Raw genomic sequence first — 26,053 nt, 5'->3', positions numbered from 1 at the left:
CTCCCTACCTACGCATGCCAAGCCTGACTGCTGCGCTCGCTGCCGCTCTAACCGATCCTGCCTCTCCTGCCTGGCTCGCGCCTTCTGCCTCTGCCTTGCCCCCTGGCCCTGACGCTTGGAGCTCCTGCGCGGGGGCTGGGGTTGTGGGTAGGTGTAATCAGAGTATTCAGCTTGCGGGGCAGTGTATCGTGGGTTAACGTAACACCGACGGTAGGAAACCGTCGGTTCGTTAGGGTCATAGAATGGCATCTGGCCCGGAGGCTGCTGCCTCGCCATGGCTGTATCCTGTGAAGGGGTTGCTACGTGCCGGGGTGACTGCAGCTGTAAGCGGTTGCTAGGCCTGCTGGCGGGAAAATGCTGTCGCCTCCTTGCCCCTTTCCCCCTCCCTGTGTGGCCTTCCTCTTCGGAACTAGCTGGTTCCCCTATGGGCTCCCCTAAACTGCTCCCCCCCTCCCTACTGCTGCTATACTCGCTGCTACAACTCTCCGGACTATGTGTAGGGGGGTTATATGCAGGCCTGCTGGCTGCCTTTTCCTTTCCCTTCCCCCTACCTTTGCCTCCTATATGCCTGCCTGGGCCAAAGCTGCTGCACACCTCGTGCGCTACCCTCCCCCCCCCACGTGCTGGGCCGCCATCTTGGGAGGACGAGCGGCCTAACCGCGCGCTTCCCTGCCGCTCTTCGCTCGGCCTGAGCTCACCTGCTGCCGCCGTTGTGGTCCTGCGCCCGGATGCGCGCTCATGCCGATGCCTGGAGCCAGTCCCCGTTGCCGAAGTCCGTCCTCGGCCTTCGGTGTCCCCGCTGGCTGCCGACCGTAGGGCCTGTGCTGCCGGTCTCTCTGTCGCGCGCCGAGGTACCGGCGCCCCTCCTCCGCCGGGGCTACCGGACCCTCTCGGGCAATCGCCGACACGGCTGTCCCTCCGCCCCCCCCTCTTCCTTGCTGGGCTCGGGCTGAGCCTTACCGGCGGCTGCTTCCTTCTCCTCGGCCGGCCTCGTGGAGCCTCTTCCTGAATGCCGACATCTTCTCCCGATTCCTGGCGACGTTCCTCTTGCCCGGTGTTCGTAGCCTGGACCGCTGGTGTCCGGCATGCCGCCAGCAGCTCCTCGAGCCACCGGGTCCCATCTTTTTTCACCGCTTCCTTGATTAGGCCTTGTAAGTCCTCCATATTTGTAAATCCAAGGGAAAAACTTTTCCTCTGGGCTGGCGCTGGAACGATCTTCTCTCGATAGTCCCGCACTCTCTTCGCCTCCTCGGCCTGTACTTCCACTCGATAATCCCGCTCTTCTCCTCTCGCCGTCTGCCTTCTTCCACTCGCTGGTCCCGGTCCTCCTTTTCTTCTCCTCTGGCGTCCTCTTCCACCCGACACTCCTGTCTTTCTCCGGCCGTCTCTTCACTCCGCTCTCACCGTTCTTCACGCAGTCTTTCACTTTTAATCCCGTTTTCTCTCTAGCGCTCCTTCTCTCTCGCTGACTAACACCTTACTGCTTTCCCGCTCCCCGCTCTCGTCTTTTCCTGCCTGTAGCTCCTCCCCTTCCCTCTAAACCCTCACTATTTTCGAATCTCCTTCACCTTCGCGCCCCGCCCCCAGTCCCACGCCGCCTCGCTAAACACTTTGCGGCATACAATGACAGATGCTGCAGCCAGATCTCCGTCATATCCAGTATCCGCTGCCCGGAGAGGTCACATTTCGATATCTCCATTAGGCATCACACGGGGCCTCTGCTTTGCCCTCGCCTTGTTTACTAATAACTGTCATATGTAATGTTCTGTTATAGGATGTATTACTGTAAGTATGATAAAATGTACCAATTCTGATAAAAGATGCTGTTACATATTGGCATTAACCCCCTAAGCCCAGAGGGAGGGCCGTCCTCCAGCCATGGCTCCCCAGAGGTTTCCTCCACAGGGGGTTTTTCCTCTCCTGAGTGCTGAATGATGACTCTTCGTGAGTCGGGGATGCGCCATTTTCAGTGTCTACTTATAGCAATTGGTCTGATCTTACATTTGAGACACTGAATAAAAATATAATGTTATTTCAAATAAAATGTTGTCAATTAAACACCAAATGAAAGTGTCTTGTGTATTTGTTTCACAATCTTTGGTTCGGGTGAGGCTGTTTGGGACTCAAGATCCATCACATATGACACAATGATGAAGCCGGACATTTGGTGGAGGCATTTTAAACCCCTTCTCGTTCCAGGGTATAAGTTTACGTCCTGGCAGCCGGGTACTTACTGCAACAAGGCGTAAACTTACATCCTTGGGATAGCGCGAGATCCCAAGCAATCTCGCACTATCCGGCAGCTGCAACAGCGGGGTTGCATCAGAGATGCGCCCCTGGCTGTTAACTCCTTTCCTGCCGCAATCTATGTAGATCGGGGCATGGGAAGGGTTCACAGAGGGAGCGCGCTCCCTCTGTGAAGTAGCCGGGCTCTCACGATATAATCGCAAAGAGCCTGGCTGGTTGCCATGGCAACAGGACACCAGCGCCCTGTATTGCCAGTGCCTGTGATCGCTGTCCTCAGCAAAAAAACGCAGTGTGGTTTAGAACCTTGTTCCATTTTGCCTCTGGGATCTGATCTAGTTTGGTGCCGATTACCAGCAGAGGGATCTGGTTGCTTGCAAACTGCTCCCGGTCATAGTCCCCGTTGGTCACCAGCACCCCCGTTGGCTGTAGATCTCGATTCAAAGCTTCTAAGGACCAGCGGTACATGTTATGAGATGTCTACTTGTTTGTGAGATCATGAACGAGGACAATACCGTTAACACCATTGTAGAACACGGCTCTGGTGCTTTTCATGCTGCATGCACTTCCCACCGACCCTTCAACGTCCCACAACTCTATATAAAGTGTCTTCTCCTACGGGGTCCTATTCCAATACTCATGAAGCCGGACATCCGCCGAACAGCTAACAGTCTATGATGGGTTCCCCAGGACTTGGTAATGACACAGCAAACGGACCAAAGACGATTTTCCAAAACCTGAGTTACCTAGCACCAGCTATTGCAATCATTTTTAACCCCTTAGTGACCAGCCCATAGTGTCTTTACATCCTAGCTAAGTGGGCTTTAATCCCTGAGGACGTAAAACATGCATCCTGCAGGAATTAAAGCCCCGTGGGCTATGGACGTGACAGCTCCATGCTGTCGGTGCCCAGAGGTAGCACAGAAGGCCAGGAGCCCCGGCAAATTTGAAATCTCCGGGTTCCCAGCTCCGGAAGGTAGCCAGGAGGAAGGAGATGGCATCGGGGACCGCCGTGATCATGGAAAAGTGAAAAAAAGTTTTAAAAAATTAAAGTTTCACCTCCTCTCCTCGTAGATCAGATCCATGAGGGGAGGTGAAAATACTCACCCCCCTCTTCCATGATGTTCCCATGCGATCAGGGCCTACCACGGGCTTCTGCACATGTGCCAATGTGGCATGCATGCGCAGAAGGCTGGAGAGCCCGGCAAATTCAAAATCTCCTTGCACCTGGCTGTCAAAGATAGCCGAGTGCAGGGACATGTCACCGGGGACGGCTATATGTGGTTCCTAGTCACATGATCACCGTTATCCAACCATCGGATAACGGTGATCACAGAGAGTTAAAAAGTGTAAAAAAAAAGTTTTAAAAGTAAAAGTTTCATCTCCGTCTAACGGATTGATCTGTGAGGGGAGATGTAATTACATACCCAAGGTCCGTGGATTTGTCCCCCGATGGGATCTTTATCCATGGACCTGACCCCGGCTTCAGTGCATGCGCCTGTCAGCATTATGGCGGACACATGCGCAAAAGTCAAGGATTGCCAGGGAAATTTAAAATCTCCCTGCTCCTAGCTACCAGAGATAGCCGAGAGCCTGGAGATGTCACGGGGATCAAATTGCGATCATTTAAAAGTTTTTTAAAAAGGTGAAGTTTCATCTCCCCTCACTGATGCAATTAGTGCGAGGAGATGAAACATCTCCCCGGAGGCCTCCGCATTTGAATTCCGATACGATCATCCTCCATGGACCTTTCCGGCTTCTGCACATACGCCCCCCGGCAAACTGCCGGACACATTCGCAGGAGCCGCGGAGCCCAGGAAATTTCAAATCTCCTTGCTCCCAGCAACCCACGGTCACGAACTGCCTGGAGCAGTGACTGTTGGCCTCGTTGAGCGGTCCCCAGTCACTTGATAAAAAAGTAGAGATCTACCATTAGGCCGGGCTCACATGACTGGATAGAAATTGCAAATTCCACTTGCGTTTGATCAGCGGTAATACATAGATCAATCAAATGTATTGGACTGCACAATTCCGCTCAAATTAGCGGGTCCAACTTATGTAATCACTTGCAGAAAACAGAACGCAGCATGTTCTATTTTACTGCGGATATCTGTGACATAGAGCTCATTGTGCTCCATGGTCGCGGATATACCCGCTGCCTATACGCAACTACATTGTGTACGGGTTGCAGGTACCCGCATCATTGCTAAGCGGCGGCGCGGGAAATATAAGCAAATAAAGGTGTACTGCGCATGACCGCCTGTGTGAGGACGCAGTTATGCGCAGTACACGGCCATATGTAGGGCCACGGCTGGGCTCAAAGCTGGGATCCACTGCAGGCCTCCGTAAGCAGATTCCACATACGGCCGTGTGAGTCCGGCATTCTTCGGACCGCTACCTGTAATACGCAATTTACAAGAAGATCCAGGAACGTTCGCCTTCTTGCAGTTCCAGGAGCAGCCTGCTGAGCACCTTCTGTGTGAGACAGCCGCACCTCAGCAAGATTATGAAGCCTCACAGAGCGCCACTTTTTACACCCCATCCTTGCCGCTGAGGTCAAGAAGTACCCCCCAAAAAGTATGGGAGCAGGAGGGATACCCGGTTTAATTGCCCCATGTGCCCATTCCAACCTGCCTCCGTAATTACCCCTGTCTTCGGACATACCAAGCAGCTTACATTATTACTTTTATTTAAGATTTAGGGAATGGGAAAAAATGGAGATGGGGGTTTATTTTTAGGGAGTCAATTTTTTTTCTGCACAAGTGGACAATGGGGCCTAGAATTTATTCAGTTGTGCCCTGAAATCCAGCGGGTGTTTCCTCCATTATAGGCCTAGCTATGTGTCCTATAAGTAGATTGGGGCTACAGTGGGTATGTTTCTGAACACAGGACAAACAGGGGTATCCATTTGAGGTGCAAGTCTTCATTCATATGTTTGCTGTACATTGTTTTTAAATTGCCACACAATTGCCAAAAAACTAAAAATCGTAATTATTTCCTTCTGCTTTGCTTAGATTCATTCAAAAACTGTGAGTTAAAAATACGCAGTACACCCCTACAGGAATTCATTAAGGGGTCTAGTTTTCTAAATTAGGTCATTTGCGGGGGTTCTTTATCGTTTTGGCCGCTCAAGGGCTCTACAAGTGGGCAATGCGGCCTGGAATTTATTCAGTTGCACCCTGAAATCCAACGGGTGTTCCCTGCATTATAGGCCTTGCCATGTGTCCTGTAAGTAGATTAGGGCCACAATGGGTATGTTTCTAAACACAGGACAAACAGGGGTATCCATTTTGAGGTGCAAGTCTTCATTTTTATGTGTGCTTTACAAAAAAACAGTTCTTAAATTGACACAATTGCCAAAAGAATCGAAATCATACTTTTTTCCGTGGAGATATTCTCAAACAATGAGTCACAATCAGGGACGATGGGCCGCCCAGGGTCCTTTTTTTAATTTTTATGTATTTTAGACAGGGTATAAATTATCGGCGTTTTAAAGTATGCAACATCCAGATAATTAGCAAGAGTCTGATCAATGACTCCTTCAACCAAGGCTTCATTGAAAAGGATGCGTAATTGTTTTTGAAAACGCTCTGTCGGATTTCTATCTAGACTGTCATACACTTTTTCCTCTCCCAGTTGCTGATCCAGGTGCACACTGTGATTTCAGTCTCCTCTTAGGTTCCGTGAGAGCAGGGAGAGGAGGCGTCCAGCAGCACACTGACGACACAGTGTGCACCTGGGATCAGCGCTGCTAGCAGCGCCAAGCAGAGGAGTGGCACTAGAGGAGGAGGGGGTAAATATATGGGTCTCAGGGGGGCACCATTACTACTGGGGGCTGCAGTGGGATGTCACTATTACTACTGGGGGCTGCTGTGGGATGTCATTATTACTACTGGGGCCGCTGTGGGATGTCACTATTACCGCTGGGGTCACTGTTAGATGTCATTATTACTACTGGGGCCACTGTGCAATGTCACTATAACCACTAGTGCCGTTGTGGGATGTCACTATTACCGCTGGGGTCACTGTTAGATGTCTTTATTACTACTGAAAATCACAGAGACAAAGGGGTCCTTTAGACTTGAAATCAAAATTCACTGAAAAGCACCCAAAAATTGATGAATTTATGTATAGTGTTATTAAAATATAACTTTTATTACAAATTTTCATTTAAAATAAAATGTGACACACTACCTATAACTCAGCACACACCGGGGACTAGACAGACACTAGAAAAACAAACAAAGAACAGAAAAAAGGGGACAGACAAGGAAACTAAAGGGATAAAGTGTGTTTCAGACACTATGTCAAGAGATCATACGTTTTTTTCTTTCCTCATAAGTTGCGACTGGTTGGTGATTCTCATACGTTGGTATTCACCAATTTGAGACCTCCAGTGGCCTATGCTTTTAGGGGCTTGTTCTGATGATTAGCATACAATCCTCCAATCAGAGACAGTAAACACTTATATTGCCTCTATGTGAAGGACCATTGTCCCAATTTCATTGTTACTGTCTCATAATAAATTGCAGATGATGGTTAATTATATCCCTTTAAATCCAATAGTGATATCTGTATATATCTCATCTGAGGGCTGAATACCATCAGCAATTGTGTCACTTCAATCACTACGTGACCAATTTATCATCCAAAGGCTGAATATGATCAATAATTATGTCACTTTTCCCTTTTTTTTCTGTTCTTTGTTTGTTTTTTTAGTGTCTGTCTAGTCCGCGGTGTGTGCTGAGTTCTAGGTAGTGTGTTACATTTTATTTTAAATGAAAATTTGTAATAAAAGTTATATTTTAATAACACTATAAATAAATTCATCAATTTTTGGGTGCTTTTCAGTGAATTTTCATTATTACTACTGGGGTCACTGTGCAGTGTCACTATAACCACTAGTGCCGCTGTGGGAGATCACTATTACTACTGGGGCCACTGTGCAATGTCACTATAACCACTAGTGCCGCTGTGGGAGATCACTATTACTACTGGGGCCACTGTGCAATGTCACTATAACCACTAGTGCCGCTGTGGGAGATCACTATTACTACTGGGGCCACTGTGCAGTGTCACTATAACCACTAGTGCCCCTGTGGGATGTCACTATTACCAGTGGGGCCACTGTGCAATGTCCCTATAACCACTAGTGCCGCTGTGGGAGATCACTATTACTACTGGGGCCACTGTGCAATGTCACTATAACCACTAGTGCCGCTGTGGGAGATCACTATTACTACTGGGGCCACTGTGCAATGTCCCTATAACCACTAGTGCCGCTGTGGGAGATCACTATTACTACTGGGGCCACTGTGCAATGTCACTATAACCACTAGTGCCACTGTGGGATGTCACTATTACCAGTGGGGCCACAGTGGGATGTCATTATAATTGCTGGGGTCACTGTGGGTTGCACTATTACCACTGGGGCCACTGTGGGGGACACTATTACAGCTGGGCCGCCATGGGGGTCACTATTACTGCTGGGGTATGTTTACACGTGGCGGTAATTAACGTGCGAATTCTGCAGTATTTCTGCATCCAAAAAGTTGTCAAAATCTGCACACTGTCTATTTTGAAGCAGCCCTGTCCTTTTTATAACGACGGAGGTAAAAATCATACATCGTGATAAGCCCCGCCCCCTGAACTGTTGGCACTTTGCAATAAATAAGTGGGTTTTGGGATGCAGTTTGGGCACTCAGTCTCTAAGGCCTCATGTCCACGGGGAAAATCAGATCCGCTGCAGATTCTCCATGGAGAATCTGCAGCGGGTCCCTCCTGCCCCGCGGACATGAGCGCTGAAAATAGGAATTTAAAAGCATTTACCCATCCGGAGCGGGCGGGGAAAGCCTTCTCTTCCTCACGGCCGGATCTTCTTTTTCGGCCGCCGGGCACATCCGCCGAGCCGAAGCAACAAAGATCCGGCCGTGAGGAAGCGAAGACCTTCCGCGCCCGCTCCGGTTGAGTAATTCTTTTAAATTCCTATTTTAGGTCTCCCGCGGATCCGGACGGCTTCCATAGGCTTCAATAGAAGCCCGCGGGAGCCGTCCCCGCGGGAGACCCGCATGAAAATGGAGCATGGTCCAGATTTTTTCATGCTCCATTTTTTTTTAAATCCCTTTTATTGACCATCCGCGGGTATTTATCTACCCCGCGGGTGGTCAATGCATCCCTATGGGGTGCGGATCCGCGGGCAGAAGAAGAGTTAAAATCCGCTGCGGATTTTAATTCTTATTTTGCCCGTGGACATGAGCCCTAAAAGGTTTGTCATCACTGTCATAGGGTATGGAAGTAGCCATAGCCTGGTTGTTACAGTCAGTGGGAAACCAAAATAGCAGGGCAGCTTGGGGGTGCATGTGGCACAGAAAGTTGAGTCACCTATATTTTTCTAGCAGTCTATATTTGGATGCCCATTTCCCTCCAGTGTGTAGGAGGGTGATAGACAGAGTACTGAGTATGGAGTTCTTGCAGAGACAGCACAGAGGCATTACAATAAGCAACCTTGGCGATGGGCTGGCTGCAGACGTAGTCCTGAATCCAGAGAGGTAAGCAGAAATTACCTGATATCAGCCTACTTGCTTGTTCAACACCCTATCTCTTGCTGCAGTATAAACCTAGCTTCTTCTAACAGGCTCTTTGGAGTTCTTTAGTACTGTATATTGGACCACATACACTGAATGGCCACTTTCTTAGAAAGACCGATCTAGTAGCGTGTTGAGCCACCTTTGACCTTCAGGCTATGCCAATTCATCATAGCATCCATCCCTACGCATCAGAGGACCCAGCGTGTGCAAGAAAACAGTCACAACACCATTATCCACCTCTACCAGCCTGACACCTAGTAGGAAGGGTTCATCACTCCATGCTGCTTGTGCCTCATTCTGTCCCTCCTATCAGCACGGTGCAACAGTAATCTGGATTCATTTGATCAGGTAATGTTTTTCCACTGCTCAGTGATTCCATTTTGTGCCCTTTTGTCCACTGGAGTCTTGCCTTTCTTCTCCTCCTAGTCAGCAATGGCACTACAACTGGTCATCTGTGGGGGTGTCCCGCCTTGAAGGAGAGCTACAAGACGAAGCAAACATTGCAGCAAGTTTTAACACTCTTTACTTGGCAGCCAATTAGTGGTACAGTCACTGTTAGTTTCACAGACTGTAGTTAAGCAGTGTACATGAATCAACAGTACGGGCACTTCAACTGGCGTGTGGGTTTCAATAGTACAAACACTTTAGGTAACATGCAGGCTTCAGTGTTGTAACACAGTTTTGTATACTTTATTAATACAACACTTGGCAACACAAGACTGTAGGATTCTGGTAACACTATCGATTTGCCAGTCTTTGCAGAATCAAGTATAGTCTCTCAACTACAGTGAACTCATCGTACTATCACAGTCTAATTTCATATATATATACGAGTATACACAGTAAAACCTCTACTAGCATTGACATCTACTAAGGCCGATTTCATGTAAGGCTGTTTTTTTAGCCAAAATTTTTTCTCTACTAACATTGGTTGACTCTAATATCACAGGCATGTGCCGGCCCACGTGACCTTGCTGCTGCACCCATGTGATCTCCTGCTTGGCATCTCCTCCTCCTTCTGCTGCTAGTGCAACCCACCCTTCTCCATCATCAGCGACGTGTAATACACTAGTACAGTACAGTACTGTTAAATTGCTCTCCAATGTAACAGCACAGAGAACACAGTGATAATGCTGAGGACAGATAATGATGTCACTTGCAGTCCTATATAACACGACAGAGAACACACAGTGATAACGCTGAGGAAAGAAGATGATGTCACCTGCAGTCCTATGTAACAGCACAGAGAACACAGTGATAAGACGGAGGACAGATTATGTACTGTAGTACAGCAGATGTAACCTGCAGTGCTATGTAACAGCACAGAGAACACAGTGATAACGTTGAGGACAGATAATGATGTCACCTGAAGTCCTATGTAACAGCACAGAGAATACAGTGATAACGCTGAGAACAGATGATATACTGTAGTACAGCAGATGTCACTTGCAGTCCTATGTAACAGCACAGAGAACACAGTGATAACGCTGAGGACAGATAATGTCACCTGCAATGGCCTGTATCGGTGGTCTATTTATGAAAAATGATTACGAGGCGATCTCCCTCCATACATCGCAGGCACGGGCTGTTTCTTACAGCCGACACCAAGTAGCAACAGGTGTGATAAACTGCTCATCGGAGCAGTTAATCAATTCTGACAGCAGCATTTAAATCCCCTGAACATCATCCCGTACAGCCCCCTACGATGAAGTCGGAGGGAGTCGTGCGGGTGTCATGGCAGCCTCGGCCTTCTGAAAGGCCTCAGGGCTGTCATGGCAGAATGCCTATCATTGTAAATCCAATAATTCATTCTAGACATTCCAAAAAAACACCAAGCCACATCTTTCTAAAGCATTTAGCGCTGCTTTTCCAGCACTAAACGCTGTACAACGCTCCCATTCATTTCAATGAGGCTGTTCACACAAGTTTTTGGTCACTCTGTTTCCACAAAAAAAATTCAATAAAAAGCGAACAAAAAGTGGTATGTATTCCAAAATGGTACCAACGCAAACTACAGGATGTCCTGCAGAAAATGAGCCATCGCACAACTATGTCAGCAGAAAAATAAAAAAGTTATTGCGCACAGAAGATGGCGGCAGAAAATGATTATTAAAAAAATTAAAAGTCGTTGAAAAAAATACAAGTAGTAAAACAAAGGCAAGAAATATATGTTTGGTATCGTAGTAATCGCACTGACCCATAGAATAAAGTTATCATGTCATTTTTGTTGCAGTTTGTGCGCCGTAGAAATAAGACGTACCAATTTGATTTTTTCTTTATTTCTCTCCACTTAGAATTTTTTTTAACGTTTTTCCAGTACATTATATGGTACATTAACTAATACCATTGAAAAATACAACTCGGCCCGCAAAAACAAACCCTCATACAGCTACATCGATGTATAAATAAAGGAGTTACGATTTTATTAAAAGGGGGGAGGAAAAAACGAAAATAAAAAAAAACTAAAAAGCTTTGTCACTAAGGGGTTAACACTTACCATACCTACTTTACATTGCAATCATTTTATTTTATTTTTTTAATAGGCTTCTGTAGAAAAGAGAGTACCAGTCATTAAACAGTTAATTATGGGTGACTTCAAGTGGATGAGGCCTTGGTGATAAACACCTGCAGTAACCACGGCAACTGTGCTGATGTCATCCACAGTTAGGCCTATGTCATAAAGAGCCTATCCAAGAAAACTCCATGACGGAAGGGGATACGGCCAGATGCAGCGTGGTGCTTGGTGTGTCTGGAGACCTGGAGCTTCACCATCTGTGAGGGAGGAGGGGACACCCGCCTAGCCAGCCAGATCAGCCATATTTACCTAGCCAGCCCGATCAGCCATAACTGCGCAGCCAGCCAGATCATGTCTATTATCCCTAGCGATCCATGGGGTGACAGATGCTGCAGCCAGATCTCCGTCATATCCAGTATCCGCTGCCCGGAGAGGTCACATTTCGATATCTCCATTAGGCATCACACGGGGCCTCTGCTTTGCCCTCGCCTTGTTTACTAATAACTGTCATATGTAATGTTCTGCTATAGGATGTATTACTGTAAGTATGATAAAATGTATCAATTCTGATAAAAGATGCTGTTACATATTGGCATTAACCCCCTAAGCCCAGAGGGAGGGCCGTCCTCCAGCCATGGCTCCCCAGAGGTTTCCTCCACAGGGGGTTTTTCCTCTCCTGAGTGCTGGATGATGACTCTTTGTGAGTCGGGGATGCGCCATTTTCAGTGTCTTCTTATAGCAATTGGTCTGATCTTACATTTGAGACACTGAATAAAAATATAATGTTATTTCAAATAAAATGTTGTCAATTAAACACCAAATGAAAGTGTCTTGTGTATTTGTTTCACAATCTTTGGTTCGGGTGAGGCTGTTTGGGACTCAAGATCCATCACATATGACACAATGATGAAGCCGGACATTTGGTGGAGGCATTTTAAACCCCTTCTCGTTCCAGGGTATAAGTTTACGTCCTGGCAGCTGGGTACTTACTGCAACAAGGCGTAAACGTACATCCTTGGGATAGCGTGAGATCCTAAGCAATCTCACACTATCCGGCAGCTGCAACAGCGGGGTTGCATCAGAGATGCGCCCCTGGCTGTTAACTCCTTTCCTGCCGTGATCTATGTAGATCGCGGCATGGGAAGGATTCACAGAGGGAGCACGCTCCTTCTGTGAAGTTGCCGGGCTCTCGCGATATAATCGCAAAGAGCCTGGCTGGTTGCCATGGCAACAGGACACCAGCGCCCTGTATTGCCAGTGCCTGTGATCGCTGTCCTCAGCAAAAAAAAACGCAGTGTGGTTTAGAATCTTGTTCCATTTTGCCTCTGGGATCTGATCTAGTTTGGTGCCGATTACCAGCAGAGGGATCTGGTTGCTTGCAAACTGCTCCCGGTCATAGTCCCCGTTGGTCACCAGTACCCCCGTTGGCTGTAGATCTCGATTCAAAGCTTCTAAGCACCAGCGGTACATGTTATGAGATGTCTACTTGTTTGTGAGATCATGAACGAGGACAATACCGTTAACACCATTGTAGAACACGGCTCTGGTGCTTTTCATGCTGCATGCACTTCCCAGCGACCCTTCAACATCCCACAACTCAATATAAAATGTCTTCTCCTACGGGGTCCTATTCCAATACTCATGAAGCTGGACATCCGCCGAACAGCTAACAGTCTATGATGGGTTTCCCAGGACTTGGTAATGACACAGCAAATGGACCAAAGACGATTTTCCAAAACCTGAGTTACCTAGCACCAGCTATTGCAATCATTTTTAACCCCTTAGTGGCCAGCCCATAGTGTCTTTACATCCTAGCTAAGTGGGCTTTAATCCCTGAGGACGTAAAACATGCATCCTGCAGGGATTAAAGCCCCGTGGGCTATGGACGTGACAGCTCCATGCTGTCGGTGCCCGGAGGTAGCACAGAAGGCCAGGAGCCCCGGCAAATTTGAAATCTCTGGGCTCCCAGCTCCTGAAGGTAGCCAGGAGGAAGGAGATGGCATCGGGGACCGCCGTGATCATGGAAAAGTGAAAAAAAAAGTTTTAAAAAGTTAAAGTTTCACCTCCTCTCCTCATAGATCAGATCCATGAGGGGAGGTGAAAATACTCACCCCCCCCCCTCTTCCATGATGTTCCCATGCGATCAGGGCCTACCACGGGCTTCTGCACATGTGCCAATGTGGCGTGCATGCGCAGAAGGCTGGAGAGCCCGGCAAATTCAAAATCTCCTTGCACCCGGCTGTCAAAGATAGCCGAGTGCAGGGACATGTCACCGGGGACGGCTATATGTGGTTCCTGGTCACATGATCACCGTTATCCAACCATCGGATAACGGTGATCACAGAGAGTTAAAAAGTGTAAAAAAAAAAGTTTAAAAAGTTAAAGTTTCATCTCCGTCTAACGGATTGATCTGTGAGGGGAGATGTAATTACATACCCAAGGTCCTTGGATTTGTCCCCTGATGGGATTTTTATCCATGGACCTGACCCCGGCTTCAGTGCATGCGCCTGTCAGCATTATGGCGGACACATGCGCAAAAGTCAAGGATTGCCAGGGAAATTTAAAATCTCCCTGCTCCTAGCTACCAGAGGTAGCCGAGAGCCTGGAGATGTCACGGGGATCAAATTGCGATCATTTAAAAGTTTTTTAAAAAGGTGAAGTAAGTTTCATCTCCCCTCACTGATGCAATTAGTGCGAGGAGATGAAACATCTCACCGGAGGCCTCCGCATTTGAATCCCGATACGATCATCCTCCATGGACCTTTCCGGCTTCTGCACATACGCCCCCCGGCAAACTGCCGGACACATTCGCAGGAGCCGCGGAGCCCAGGAAATTTCAAATCTCCTTGCTCCCGGCAACTCACGGTCACGAAGTGCCTGGAGCAGTGCTGTTGGCCTCGTGGAGCGGTCCCCAGTCACTTGATAAAAAAGTAGAGATCTACCATTAGGCCGGGCTCACATGACTGGATAGAAATTGCAAATTCCACATGCGTTTGATCAGCGGTAATACGCAGAACAATCAAATGTATTGGACTGCACAATTCCGCTCAAATTAGCAGGTCCAAATTATGTAATCACTTGCAGAAAACAGAACGCAGCATGTTCTATTTTACTGCGGATATCCGCGACATAGAGCTCATTGTGCTCCATGGTCGCGGATATACCCGCTGCCTATACGCAACTACATTGTGTACGGGTTGCAGGTACCCGCATCATTGCTAAGCGGCGGCGCGGGAAATATAAGCAAATAAAGGTGTACTGCGCATGACCGTCTGTGTAAGGACGCAGTTATGCGCAGTACACGGACATATGCAGGGCCACGGCCGGGCTCAAAGCTGGGATCCACTGCAGGCCTCCGTAAGCAGATTCCACATACGGCCGTGTGAGTCCGGCATTATTCGGACCGCTACCTGTAATACGTAATTTACAAGAAGATCCAGGAACGCTCGCCTTCCTGCAGTTCCAGGAGCAGCCTGCTGAGCACCTTCTATGTGAGACTGCCGCACCTCAGCAAGATTATAAAGCCTCACAGAGCGCCACTTTTTACACCCCAGCCTTGCCGCTGAGGTCAAGAAGTACCCCCCAAAAAGTATGGGAGCAGGAGGGATACCCGGTTTAATTGCCCCATGTGCCCATCCCAACCTGCCTCTGTAATTACCCCCTGTCTTTGGACATACCATGCAGCTTACATTATTAGTTTTATCTAAGATTTTGGGAATGGCAAAAAATGGAGATGGGGGGATTATTTTTAGGGAGTCCATTTTTTTTCTGGAGGCATTTTTTGGTGGAGGCATTTTAAACCCCTTCTCGTTCCAGGGTATAAGTTTACGTCCTGGCAGCAGGGTACTTACTGCAACAAGGCGTAAACTTACGTCCTTGGGATAGCGTGAGATCCTAAGCAATCTGCACTATCCGGCAGCTGCAACAGCGGGGTTGCATCAGAGATGCGCCCCTGGCTGTTAACCCTTTCCCTGACGCGATCTATGTAGATCGTGGCATGGGAAGGGTTCACAGAGGGAGCGCGCTCCCTCTGTGAAGTTGCCGGGCTCTCGCGATATAATCGCAAAGAGCCTGGCTGGTTGCCATGGCAACAGGACACCAGATACCAGCGCCCCGTATTGCCAGTGCCTGTGATCCCTGTCCTCAGCCAAAAAACGCAGTGTGGTTTAGAACCTTGTTCCATTTTGCCTCTGGGATCTGATCTAGTTTGGTGCTGATCACCAGCAGAGGGATCTGGTTGCTTGCAAACTGCTCCCGGACATAGTCCCCGTTGGTCACAGCATCCCTGTTGGCTGCAGATCTCGATTCAAAGCTTCTAAGGACCAGCGGTACATGTTATGAGATGTCTTCTTGTTTGTGAGATCATGAACGAGGACAATACCGTTAACACCATTGTAGAACACTGCTCTGGTGCTTTTCATGCTGCATGCACTTCGAACCGACCCTCCAACGTCCCACAACTCAATATAAAGTGTATTTTCCTACGGGGACCCCTCCCGATACTCATGAAGCCGGACGTCCACAAAACAGCTAACAGTCTATGATGGGTTTCCCAGGACTTGGTAATGACATAGCAAATAGACCAAAGACGATTTTCCAAAACCTGAGTTACCTAGCACCAGCTATTGCAATCATTTTTAACCCCTTAGTGACCAGCCCATAGTGCCTTTACGTCCTAGCTAAGTGGACTTTAATCCCTGAGAACGTAAAAACATGCATCCTGCAGGGATTAAAGCCCCGTGGGCTATGGACGTGACAGCTCCATGCTGTCGGTGCCCGGAGGTACCACAGAAGGCCAGGAGCCCCGGCAAATTTGAAGCTCTGGGCTCCCAGCTCCTGAAGGTAGCCAGGAGGAAGGAGATGGCATTGGGGACCGCTGTGATCATGGAAAAGTGAAAAAAAAAGTTTTAAAAAGTTAAAGTTTCACCTCCTCCCCTCGTAGATCAGATCCATGAGGGGAGGTGGAAATACTCACCCTCTTCTTCCATGATGTTCCCCCGCGATCAGGGCCTACCACGGGCTTCTGCACATGTGCCAATGTGGCGTGCATGCGCAGAAGGCTGGAAAGCCCGGCCAATTCAAAATCTCCCTGCACCCAGTTGTCAAAGATCTTTATCCATGGACCTGACCCCGACTTCAGCGCATGCGCCTGTCAGCATTATGGCGGACGCATAGGCAAAAGTCAAGGATTGCCAGGGAAATTTAAAATCTCCCTGCTCCTAGCTACTAAAGGTAGCTGAGAGCCCGGAGATGTCACGGGGAGCCGCGATATGCGGTTACTAGTCACGTGATCACCGGTATCAAATTGCGATCATATAAAAGTTTTTTAAAAAGATGAAGTTTCATCTCCCCTCACTGATGCAATTGGGGCGAGGAGATGAAACATCTGCATTTGCATTAGAATCCCGATACGATCATCCTCCATGGACCTTTCCAGCTTCTGCACATACGCCCCCCTGCAAAATGTTGGACACATTCGCAGGAGCCGCTGAGCCCAGGAAATTTCAAATCTCTTTGCTCCAAGCAACCAACAGTCACGAAGTGCCTGGAGCAGTGCTGTTGGCCTCGTGGAGCGGTCCCCAGTCACTTGATAAAAAAAGTAGAGATCTACCATTAGGCCGGGCTCACATGACTGGATAGAAATTGCGAATTCCACATGCGTTTGATCAGCGGTAATACATAGATCAATCAAATGTATTGGATTGCACAATTCCGCTCAAATTAGCGAGTCCGAATTACGTAATCACTTACAGAAAACAGAACGCAGCATGTTCTATTTTACTGCGGATATCCGTGACACAGAGCCCATTGTGCTTCATGGTCGCGGATATACCTGCTGCCTACACGCAACTACATTGTGTACGGGTTGCAGGTACCCGCATCATTGCTAAGCGTTGGCGCGGGAAATATAAGCAAATAAAGGTGTACTGCGCATGACCGCCTGTGTGAGTACACAGTTATGCGCAGTACACGGACATATGCAGGGCCACGGCCGGGCTCAAAGCTGGGATCCACTGCAGGCCTCCGTAAGCAGATTCCACATACGGCCGTGTGAGTCCGGCATTATTCGGACCGCTACCTGTAATACGTAATTTACAAGAAGATCCAGAAACGCTCGCCTTCCTGCAGTTCCAGGAGCAGCCTGCTGAGCACCTTCTGTGTGAGACAGCCGCACCTCAGCAAGATTATGAAGCCTCACACAGCGCCACTTTTTACACCCCATCCTTGCCGCTGAGGTCAAGAAGTACCCCCCAAAAAGTATGGGAGCAGATGGGATACCCGGTTTAATTGCCCCATGTGCCCATCCCAACCTGCCTCTGTAATTAACCCTGTCTTCAGACATACCAAGCAGTTTACATTATTACTTTTATTTAAGATTTAAAGAATGGGAAAAAATGGAGATGGGGGGGATTATTTTTAGGGAGTCAATTTTTTTCTGCACAAGTGGGCAATGGGGCCTAGAATTTATTCAGTTGTGCCCTGAAATCCAACGGGTATTCCCTCCATTATAGGCCTAGCCATGTGTCCTATAAGTAGATTGGGGCTACAGTGGGTATGTTTCTGAACACAGGGCAAACAGGGGTATCCATTTTGGGGTGCAAGTCTTCATTCACATATTTGCTGTACATTGTTTTTAAAATGACACAGTTGCCAAAAAACTAAAAAATCGTAATTATTTTCTTCTGCTTTGCTTAGATTCATTCAAAAACTGTGAGTTAAAAATACGCAGTACACCCCTACAGGAATTCATTAAGGGGTCTAGTTTTCTAAATTAGGTCATTTGCGGGGGTTCTTTATCGTTTTGGCCGCTAAAGGGCTCTACAAGTGGGCAATGCGGCCTGGAATTTATTCAGTTGCACCCTGAAATCCAACGGCTGTTCCCTGCATTATAGGCCTCGCCATGTGTCCTGTAAGTAGATTAGGGCCACAATGGGTATGTTTCTGAACACAGGACAAACAGGGGTATCCATTTTGAGGTGCAAGTCTTCATTTTTATGTGTGCTGTACAAAAAAACAGTTTTTAAATTGACACAATTGCCAAAAGAATCAAAATCAGAGTCAGAGTCAGAGTCAGGGACGATGGGCCGCCCAGGGTTCTTTTTTTAATTTTTATGTATTTTAGACAGGGTATATATTATCGGTGTTTTAAAGTATGCAACATCCAGATAATTAGCAAGAGTCTGATCAATGACTCCTTCAACCAAGGCTTCATTGAAAAGGATGCGTAATTGTTTTTGAAAACACTCTGTCGGATTTCTATCTAGACTGTCATACACTTTTTCCTCTCCCAGTTGATGAAGAATCTCCTGCTCATATTGTGTGGTATTCATCAAAACCACAGCACCCCCTTATCTGCAGCCCTTATCGTTATAAGAATATAAGCTGCGATACGAGGCACAGCCACTATGCAATGTACAGTGCTGTGCCTTGTATGGACTGAAGTGACATGATTCTCACCCGAGCACTGCTGTCACTTCAATTAGCTGATCTGTGGGGATTCTGAGTGGCGGATCCTTTCTGATAAACTGTTGATCGCCTATCCTGAGGATGTTATCAATAGTTATGGCCCGGAAAACCACTTTTATCAACAAGCAATGAAGTGATTGGGGACAGCAGAGAAGCTGTAAGCAACATGCAATCAGCTTTTCATTGGCTGATAACATGTAGTTTTCAGTCAGCAGATATTGGAATATAGATGATAAACTCCTAAGGGAGAGAGAAGTAGAAAGTTGTATACTGTTACAATGTGTGTAATAAAACTGTTTATTGTGTAGATAAAAGTACATTCACATGTACACTTTATTAATCATCATCGTGGTGTGGTGTTACCATACGGCAGTGGTGGCGAACCTATGGCACGCGTGCCAAAGGCGGTGCGCAGAGCCCTACCTGCTGGTAAACGCCGCCGTCAGACGTTCATCACGGCAGTGAATACCGGCAGCAGCCGTGGCTCCCCTGCAGGTATTCACTCACCTGCGCTGCTAGCTGTGCTGATCCAGGTGCACATTGTGATTTCAGTTTCCTCTTAGGTTCCGTGAGAGCAGGGAGAGGAGGCGTCCAGCAGCACACTGACGACACAGTGTGCACCTGGGATGAGCGCTGCTAGCAGCGCCAAGCAGAGGAGTGGCGGTGCTTCCACGAGGAGGAGGGGGTAAGTATATGGGTCTCAGGGGGGCACCATTACTACTGGGGGCTGCAGTGGGATGTCACTATTACTACTGGGGGCCGCTGTGGGATTTCATTATTACTACTGGGGCCGCTGTGGGATGTCACTATTACCGCTGGGGTCACTGTTAGATGTCATTATTACTACTGGGGCCACTGTGCAATGTCACTATAACCACTAGTGCCGCTGTGGGATGTCACTATTACCGCTGGGGTCACTGTTAGATGTCTTTATTACTACTGAAAATCACAGAGACAAAGGGGTCCTTTAGACTTGAAATCAAAATTCACTGAAAAGCACCCAAAAATTGATGAATTTATTTATAGTGTTATTAAAATATAACTTTTATTACAAATTTTCATTTAAAACAAAATGTGACACACTACCTATAACTCAGCACACACCGGGGACTAGACAGACACTAGAAAAACAAACAAAGAACAGAAAAAAGGGGACAGACAAGGAAACTAAAGGGATAAAGTGTGTTTCAGACACTATGTCAAGAGATCATACGTTTTTTCTTTCCTCATAAGTTGCCACTGGTTGGTGATTCTCATACGTTGGTATTCACCAATTTGAGACCTCCAGTGGCCTATGCTTTTAGGGGCTTGTTCTGATGATTAGCATACAATCCTCCAAGGGACAGTAAACACTTATATTGCCTCTATGTGAAGGACCATTGTCCCAATCTCATTGTTACTGTCTCATAATAAATCGGAGACGATGGTTAATTATATCCCTTTAAATCCAATAGTGATATCTGTATATATCTCATCTGAGGGCTGAATACCATCAGCAATTGTGTCACTTCAATCACTACGTGACCAATTTATCATCCAAAGGCTGAATATGATCAATAATTATGTCACTTTTCACTTTTTTTTCCGTTCTTTGTTTGTTTTTTTAGTGTCTGTCTAGTCCCCGGTGTGTGCTGAGTTATAGGTAGTGTGTTACATTTTATTTTAAATGAAAATTTGTAAAAAAAAGTTATATTTTAATAACACTATAAATAAATTCATCAATTTTTGGGTGCTTTTCAGTGAATTTTCATTATTACTACTGGGGCCACTGTGCAGTGTCACTATAACCACTAGTGCCGCTGTGGGATGTCACTATTACCAGTGGGGCCACTGTAGGATGTCATTATAATCGCTGGGGTCACTGTGGGTTGCACTATTACCACTGGGGCCACTGTGGGGGACACTATTACAGCTGGGCCGCCATGGGGGTCACTATTACTGCTGGGGTATGTTTACACGTGGCGATAATTAACGTGCGAATTCTGCAGTATTTCTGCATCCAAAACATTGTCAAAATCTGCACACTTTCTATTTTGAAGCAGCCCTGTCCTTTTTATAACGACGGAGGTAAAAATCATACATCGTGATAAGCCCCGCCCCCTGAACTGTTGGCACTTTGCAATAAATAAGTGTGTTTTGGGATGCAGTTTGGGCACTCAGTCTCTAAAAGGTTTGTCATCACTGTCATAGGGTATGGAAGTAGCCATAGCCTGGTTGTTACAGTCAGTGGGAAACCAAAATAGCAGGGCAGCTTGGGGGTGCATGTGGCACAGAAAGTTGTGTTACCTATATTTTTCTAGCAAAGTCTATATTTGGATGCCCATTTCCCTCCAGTGTGTAGGAGGGTGATAGACAGAGTACTGAGTATGGAGTTCTTGCAGAGACAGCACAGAGGCATTACAATAAGCAACCTTGGCGATGGGCTGGCTGCAGACGTAGTCCTGAATCCAGAGAGGTAAGCAGAAATTACCTGATATCAGCCTACTTGCTTGTTCAACACCCTATCTCTTGTTGCAGTATAAACCTAGCTTCTTCTAACAGGCTCTTTGGAGTTCTTTAGTACTGTATATTGGACCACATACACTGAATGGCCACTTTCTTAGAAAGACCGATCTAGTAGCGTGTTGAGCCACCTTTGACCTTCAGGCTATGCCAATTCATCATAGCATCCATCCCTACGCATCAGAGGACCCAGCGTGTGCAAGAAAACAGTCACAACACCATTATCCACCTCTACCAGCCTGACACCTAGTAGGAAGGGTTCATCACTCCATGCTGCTTGTGCCTCATTCTGTCCCTCCTATCAGCACGGTGTAACAGTAATCTGGATTCATTTGATCAGGTAATGTTTTTCCACTGCTCAGTGATTCCATTTTGTGCCCTTTTGTCCACTGGAGTCTTGCCTTTCTTCTCCTCCTAGTCAGCAATGGCACTACAACTGGTCATCTGTGGGGGTGTCCCGCCTTGAAGGAGAGCTACAAGACGAAGCAAACATTGCAGCAAGTTTTAACACTCTTTACTTGGCAGCCAATTAGTGGTACAGTCACTGTTAGTTTCACAGACTGTAGTTAAGCAGTGTACAGGAATCAACAGTACGGGCACTTCAACTGGCGTGTGGGTTTCAATGGTACAAACACTTCAGGTAACATGCAGGCTTCAGTGTTGTAACACAGTTTTGTATACTTTATTAATATAACACTTGGCAACACAAGACTGCAGGATTCTGGTAACACTATCGATTTGCCAGTCTTTGCAGAATCAAGTATAGTCTCTCAACTACAGTGAACTCATCGTACTATCACAGTCTAATTTCATATATATACGAGTATACACAGTAAAACCTCTACTAGCATTGACATCTACTAAGGCTGATTTCATGTACGGCTGTTTTTTTAGCCAAAATTTTTTCTCTACTAACATTGGTTGACTCTAATATCACAGGCATGTGCCGGCCCACGTGACCTTGCTGCTGCACCCATGTGATCTCCTGCTTGGCATCTCCTCCTCCTTCTGCTGCTAGTGCAACCCACCCTTCTCCATCATCAGCGACGTGTAATACACTAGTACAGTACAGTACTGTTAAATTGCTCTCCAATGTAACAGCACAGAGAACACAGTGATAATGCTGAGGACAGATAATGATGTCACCTGCAGTCCTATGTAACAGCACAGAGAACACAGTGATAACACGGAGGACAGATTATGTACTGTAGTACAGCAGATGTAACCTGCAGTGCTATGTAACAGCACAGAGAACACAGTGATAACGTTGAGGACAGATAATGATGTCACCTGAAGTCCTATGTAACAGCACAGAGAATACAGTGATAACGCTGAGAACAGATGATATACTGTAGTACAGCAGATGTCACTTGCAGTCCTATGTAACAGCACAGAGAACACAGTGATAACGCTGAGGACAGATAATGTCACCTGCAATGGCCTGTATCGGTGGTCTATTTATGAAAAATGATTACGAGGCGATCTCCCTCCATACATCGCAGGCACGGGCTGTTTCTTACAGCCGACACCAAGTAGCAACAGGTGTGATAAACTGCTCATCGGAGCAGTTAATCAATTCTGACAGCAGCATTTAAATCCCCTGAACATCATCCCGTACGGCCCCCTACGATGAAGTCGGAGGGAGTCGTGCGGGTGTCATGGCAGCCTCGGCCTTCTGAAAGGCCTCAGGGCTGTCATGGCAGAATGCCTATCATTGTAAATCCAATAATTCATTCTAGACATTCCAAAAAACACACCAAGCCACATCTTTCTAAAGCATTTAGCGCTGCTTTTCCAGCACTAAACGCTGTACAACGCTCCCATTCATTTCAATGAGGCTGTTCACACAAGTTTTTGGTCACTCTGTTTCCACAAAAAAAATTCAATAAAAAGCGAACAAAAAGTGGTATGTATTCCAAAATGGTACCAACGCAAACTACAGGATGTCCTGCAGAAAATGAGCCATCGCACAACTATGTCAGCAGAAAAATAAAAAAGTTATTGCGCACAGAAGATGGCGGCAGAAAATGATTATTAAAAAAATTAAAAGTCGTTGAAAAAAATACAAGTAGTACAACAAAGGCAAGAAATATATGTTTGGTATCGTAGTAATCGCACTGACCCATAGAATAAAGTTATCATGTCATTTTTGTTGCAGTTTGTGCGCCGTAGAAATAAGACGTACCAATTTGATTTTTTCTTTATTTCTCTCCACTTAGAATTTTTTTTTTACGTTTTTCCAGTACATTATGTGGTACATTAACTAATACCATTGAAAAATACAACTCGGCCCGCAAAAACAAACCCTCATACAGCTACATCGATGTATAAATAAAGGAGTTACGATTTTATTAAAAGGGGGGAGGAAAAAACGAAAATAAAAAAAAAACTAAAAAGCTTTGTCACTAAGGGGTTAACACTTACCATACCTACTTTACATTGCAATCATTTTATTTTATTTTTTTAATAGGCTTCTGTAGAAAAGAGAGTACCAGTCATTAAACAGTTAATTATGGGTGACTTCAAGTGGATGAGGCCTTGGTGATAAACACCTGCAGTAACCACGGCAACTGTGCTGATGTCATCCACAGCTAGGCCTATGTCATAAAGAGCCTATCCAAGAAAACTCCATGACGGAAGGGGATACGGCCACATGCAGCGTGGTGCTTGGTGTGTCTGGAGACCTGGAGCTTCACCATCTGTGAGGGAGGAGGGGACACCCGCCTAGCCAGCCAGATCAGCCATATTTACCTAGCCAGCCCGATCAGCCATAACTGCGCAGCCAGCCAGATCATGTCTATTATCCCTAGCGATCCATGGGGTGACAGATGCTGCAGCCAGATCTCCGTCATATCCAGTATCCGCTGCCCGGAGAGGTCACATTTCGATATCTCCATTAGGCATCACACGGGGCCTCTGCTTTGCCCTCGCCTTGTTTACTAATAACTGTCATATGTAATGTTCTGCTATAGGATGTATTACTGTAAGTATGATGAAATGTATCAATTCTGATAAAAGATGCTGTTACATATTGGCATTAACCCCCTAAGCCCAGAGGGAGGGCCGTCCTCCAGCCATGGCTCCCCAGAGGTTTCCTCCACAGGGGGTTTTTCCTCTCCTGAGTGCTGGATGATGACTCTTTGTGAGTCGGGGATGCGCCATTTTCAGTGTCTTCTTATAGCAATTGGTCTGATCTTACATTTGAGACACTGAATAAAAATATAATGTTATTTCAAATAAAATGTTGTCAATTAAACACCAAATGAAAGTGTCTTGTGTATTTGTTTCACAATCTTTGGTTCGGGTGAGGCTGTTTGGGACTCAAGATCCATCACATATGACACAATGATGAAGCCGGACATTTGGTGGAGGCATTTTAAACCCCTTCTCGTTCCAGGGTATAAGTTTACGTCCTGGCAGCTGGGTACTTACTGCAACAAGGCGTAAACGTACGTCCTTGGGATAGCGCGAGATCCTAAGCAATCTCACACTATCCGGCAGCTGCAACAGCGGGGTTGCATCAGAGATGCGCCCCTGGCTGTTAACTCCTTTCCTGCCGCGATCTATGTAGATCGCGGCATGGGAAGGATTCACAGAGGGAGCACGCTCCCTCTGTGAAGTTGCCGGGCTCTCGCGATATAATCGCAAAGAGCCTGGCTGGTTGCCATGGCAACAGGACACCAGCGCCCTGTATTGCCAGTGCCTGTGATCGCTGTCCTCAGCAAAAAAAAACGCAGTGTGGTTTAGAATCTTGTTCCATTTTGCCTCTGGGATCTGATCTAGTTTGGTGCCGATTACCAGCAGAGGGATCTGGTTGCTTGCAAACTGCTCCCGGTCATAGTCCCCGTTGGTCACCAGTACCCCCGTTGGCTGTAGATCTCGATTCAAAGCTTCTAAGCACCAGCGGTACATGTTATGAGATGTCTACTTGTTTGTGAGATCATGAACGAGGACAATACCGTTAACACCATTGTAGAACACGGCTCTGGTGCATTTCATGCTGCATGCACTTCCCAGCGACCCTTCAACATCCCACAACTCAATATAAAATGTCTTCTCCTACGGGGTCCTATTCCAATACTCATGAAGCTGGACATCCGCCGAACAGCTAACAGTCTATGATGGGTGTCCCAGGACTTGGTAATGACACAGCAAATGGACCAAAGACGATTTTCCAAAACCTGAGTTACCTAGCACCAGCTATTGCAATCATTTTTAACCCCTTAGTGGCCAGCCCATAGTGTCTTTACATCCTAGCTAAGTGGGCTTTAATCCCTGAGGACGTAAAACATGCATCCTGCAGGGATTAAAGCCCCGTGGGCTATGGACGTGACAGCTCCATGCTGTCGGTGCCCGGAGGTAGCACAGAAGGCCAGGAGCCCCGGCAAATTTGAAATCTCTGGGCTCCCAGCTCCTGAAGGTAGCCAGGAGGAAGGAGATGGCATCGGGGACCGCCGTGATCATGGAAAAGTGAAAAAAAAAGTTTTAAAAAGTTAAAGTTTCACCTCCTCTCCTCATAGATCAGATCCATGAGGGGAGGTGAAAATACTCACCCCCCCCCCTCTTCCATGATGTTCCCATGCGATCAGGGCCTACCACGGGCTTCTGCACATGTGCCAATGTGGCGTGCATGCGCAGAAGGCTGGAGAGCCCGGCAAATTCAAAATCTCCTTGCACCCGGCTGTCAAAGATAGCCGAGTGCAGGGACATGTCACCGGGGACGGCTATATGTGGTTCC

General features: G+C 47.0%; 1 protein-coding gene and 3 pseudogenes across 1 annotated transcript in view; 1 reads left to right on the top strand and 3 right to left on the bottom strand.

Moving 5' to 3' along the window:
- ADAT2 (adenosine deaminase tRNA specific 2) overlaps window positions 1-26,053 on the top strand; it is a 628,714-nt gene that overhangs the window by 38,815 nt on the left and 563,846 nt on the right. The gene's annotated exons all lie outside the window — the stretch shown is intronic.
- LOC136577142 (rab-like protein 3) lies at window positions 2,521-4,372 on the bottom strand (annotated as a pseudogene).
- LOC136577071 (rab-like protein 3) lies at window positions 8,644-13,107 on the bottom strand (annotated as a pseudogene).
- Window positions 15,490-25,227, bottom strand: LOC136576992 (rab-like protein 3; annotated as a pseudogene).

This window comes from Eleutherodactylus coqui, chromosome 1, assembly GCF_035609145.1.
Source record: "Eleutherodactylus coqui strain aEleCoq1 chromosome 1, aEleCoq1.hap1, whole genome shotgun sequence".
In the NCBI taxonomy this organism is placed as follows: Eukaryota; Metazoa; Chordata; class Amphibia; order Anura; family Eleutherodactylidae; genus Eleutherodactylus; species Eleutherodactylus coqui.
Note: the sequence above shows the minus strand (reverse complement) of the source record. Positions and strands in the feature narration are given on the sequence as shown.